This window comes from Uloborus diversus, unplaced genomic scaffold (genome assembly GCF_026930045.1).
Source record: "Uloborus diversus isolate 005 unplaced genomic scaffold, Udiv.v.3.1 scaffold_278, whole genome shotgun sequence".
Classification (NCBI taxonomy): Eukaryota; Metazoa; Arthropoda; class Arachnida; order Araneae; family Uloboridae; genus Uloborus; species Uloborus diversus.
The window spans coordinates 131650-135553 of record NW_026558437.1 but is presented as its reverse complement, the minus strand read 5'-3'; positions in this window follow the sequence as shown (position 1 = coordinate 135553).

The window sequence follows — 3904 nt, the reverse complement described above, 5'->3', positions numbered from 1 at the left end:
AATTTTTTTTTTCATGTAACAGATTTGTAGATTCAAATGGAATATATAACAGGAACATTTTATAAAGCTTTGTTGTGACAGTTAACATGGCTCACACTTTGTTAATGGGTACAAACTAAAATCTATGTGGATTGTGAAAGTTTTAGTGTAATTTTTTTAATACCTGTCTGAATTTATTACTTGCAATTTCTCTTTTGTATACATATATTTATATCTTTTTTCAGCCAGTGAATCTGCTAAAATTGGCTGAATATTGTTAATAAGTTCATCACGATTTTTATCCTTAAAAGTTTAGATAAAGGTTCTTCTTATTAAGAATTTAGGTCACTTGTTTCAACAAACTGAAAATCTGTTGGGTCCTGAAATTGATTATTAAAATAAAATTTTTAAAAATCTGGGAATATCAGGACAAAAAGCTTAAAATCACAACAAATCAGTGTGAAATATTTTTTATCAGGAATATCAGGACAACTACGAAGTCTGAATACAGTTCGTATAGATATTTTGTTATCCAGAAAAATGATTAAGGGTTGTCAGCTTTGCTACAAAATTTTAATTTTAGAAATGATATTTTTGTTAGTCTGAACATATTAAAACTTTAAGTTCAAAGAAAGAAGTTTACCAATTCTCTATACCATTTCATTCAAATTCTACTATGTATTACACTATGGAAGTAATTCTACAGGTATTAATAGTACAAAAAAAAGTTCGTAAAAAAAGAATTTCTCCCTTTTTTTTTGAAACAGTTACGTTTATGTGAAACCATGCAATGCCACTTTCGATAACATTTTACTATATTTTATATAAAATAGATTATCCATAATCTTTGGTATATAAATGTTCATTTTTGCATTTCAAAACCATTTATTTGTTTATTCATTTCACTAAAATAGAAATTTTCTAAAAAAAAAATACTTCAAATTTAAAAATACTTTCAGTTCACTGAACATTTTCATACATACAAGACTTATTTTGTTATAGGAACCTAAAAACAAAAGATTAGAAAAGAAAGTTTTAATAACAGGTTCACAGAGTATATCAAAATAACGTAATGCAGAAAATGATTTTAGGAAGAGATTGCATTACATTTGTTTTAAATGCAAAACTGTCGCCAAACACGGAGTGGATTTGTATTTAGCTGACAATAGAGAGATTTATGTTATAGTGTTTTTTGGCTCAGTTTTTTAAACTGCTTTGTTTTTCGTGTCAAATTTTGAGGATTGATGAATCTAACTAATTATTATACTTGATTTATTTTTTCTCCAAAATTTGGAGATTTAAAAATGCTGCCAAAATAAGAGTCTCTGTAACTAAGTTTTCCCTTTAGTAAAGTCATATATTGAGGTGTTTTATCACAAAAAATAGTTGAATGGAAATTGAAGAAAAGTTGAATCATTTCTGAATTCCTAGATAATTTTTCAAGGACAATTGAACGTCTTTAAGAAATACAACAGTGCAAATGGATGCCGTTTTACCAAATTTGGTGACAAAATTATGATTGTACAACAAGAATATCTCCCTCCTTCAGATTTATATTAATTTATATTACCTCTAAAACCAAAGAAGTGCATTCACATTTTACATCTATAATAAAGTATACTTTTTTAAGCTTCTTCATGTCATACAGAAAAACCTTTCCTCGATACAACTAATTCTTCTACAATAATATTTTAAATCCCCATGAATTTATGTGCAATATAAATTACCCTTCAAAATTATTCTTTGCAGTTTTAGATCTCTGTAATAATGTCTTTTAATATTTTTCTCAAAAGTAATCGTTTTTTTCTCTATCTTAACAGCAATAATTTTGTTTCTAGCATTATTTGCTAAAAGAAAGGAAGCTATTTTATTCTTTCCTCCTTTGCCACAAAAATTTACTTTGATAAAAATGCAGGCCCTAATTAAAATATTAGGGGGGGGGGGTGATTTATTTTCGGGGCCTTCTATAGTAAAAAATTCTAAAACAATATTCACAGAAAACCTGGTGTGAGGACTTCAGAGGTGCAGCGCCTTAAATAAACAGAAGAAAAGAAATATAAATGATGCCTAAATCTTGATTTTTCTTTAAACTTAAATGAGACATTAGAACTTTAACAATTTTAGTCATTTGGGGATCCTTGACTTCGACCTAGTAGGCCTGTTCGTTAATCTGGTCGTGCACAAGTGTAAAAAAAAATAGCGCTTTCCACAAAATCAAGGATGTGCAATCCTTCCTTTTTGGAACACTGTGCCCGCCTGTTAGATCTCGGTTCTTTCGGTTACAAATATTATTGTACCACAAACAGATCAGCCAAATCCATCAAATATAAGTATTTTAAGTAATTTTTGTTTCATTGTTTAACCATACATTGACACTTACACTCACCAAAAAAAAAAACATGCATTTGAAACGAATATTTAGTTCAAGTCGAAATTACAATTGGACAAAGGGTAACGGTCAAAATGGACGGCTTTCGTCTCAAAAAAAAATCAATAGGATGGATGCCTTCAGTTCTAGGAATGCTTCATTCCATGGAATTGTCTAGTATTTCATATTAAGCTCTACACATTTTCAAGTTATTTAATATTGGTAAAAATACGCTCATTGCAGAAAACTTATTGCTTCATTCAGTTGTTCTGAAATAGTAGCAACATATAGTTCTCACAGATCTGATTTTTAGATTTTTATTGATAAAAAAAGTTCTCCACAAATATACAGAGGCATATTGCCACTTCGGCATTTGCCATGTCAATGCCACAAAATAATGTTAATATTTTATTATAAAAATTATGTTATGGAACAGTTTAACATAATTTTTGAAATTATGTTAAACAGCTCCATAAAAAAGACTACTTTCATTTTGATTAATGAAAATATAACTTTTTACCCCTGCACTAACTCAGAGCATAAATAGTGTAAGATGCTTATACTATAACCATGTATAAAGTTTCTAATAACCCTTAGGTTGATTGATTTCCCGTGCCTCAAAGAGTTTAAAAGAAAAAGATTTTGTTAACTTTATTTTTGAAAATGCACTGCATCTGTTTAGAATAAAAAGAAGAGGAATTGGGTTTATTAAACCTATGTTATAAGACATAATTTCTGTACCTCAGAACCAGACTAACCTAAGTCCAAAAATTGCAATGTCAGTTTATTAGTGCAGCATATGTAAAATCTTATTTCGCACTGAACTATATGGACAATAATTCTATTTTAAAAAATCCTTTGTAGTTATTTACCAGTGTTAAAAGCACGCAAGTATCATCCTTTGTATGCACCAGGCATGTGTTGTCCCCAAGGGCATCCATATGCAAAATTTTAAGGGGAGGGCTCAAAAAATTTCCCCATAGAAACCGATTTTAGTACAGATTAGAGATATTAAAATTTGACATTTTTAATAATTTATTCATTAATGGCTGGAAAAGAAATTTTTATACATTTTTGTAAAGAAAAAAGCACTAAAAGCAAGTAAGTTCTCATTTCGAAGAGGGGTTTGAGCCCCCCCCCCCCCTCCTTGCCACTATATGGGTGCCCTTGGTTGTCCCTCTTTTCTGTAAAATAGCAATTATGTGACTTTTGTTTTCCGGTTCTGAGGTACAGATTCAATGGATAGTAATATACTAATAATGATATGTGCAGAATTAAATTTTTTTCTTACAATGCAACAAAAATTTAGAAGCCAAACATTTTTGGTTAAAAAATCCGTGATTCCTCAATCATAATCGTTACTACCATTAAAAATTTCAAAATATGTTAAAACTTGATCTCACTTTGAAAACCCTGATCTATTTTATACAGATTCATCTACATTCACAATTTAAAATGTTCATAAAATATCTCTTTAAACTGATCTTAATGATATTTTAGTGCTTTTGTGGCCAGAAGTATAATTTTTTAATTTTTTTAAAACTTCATAGCTTAATA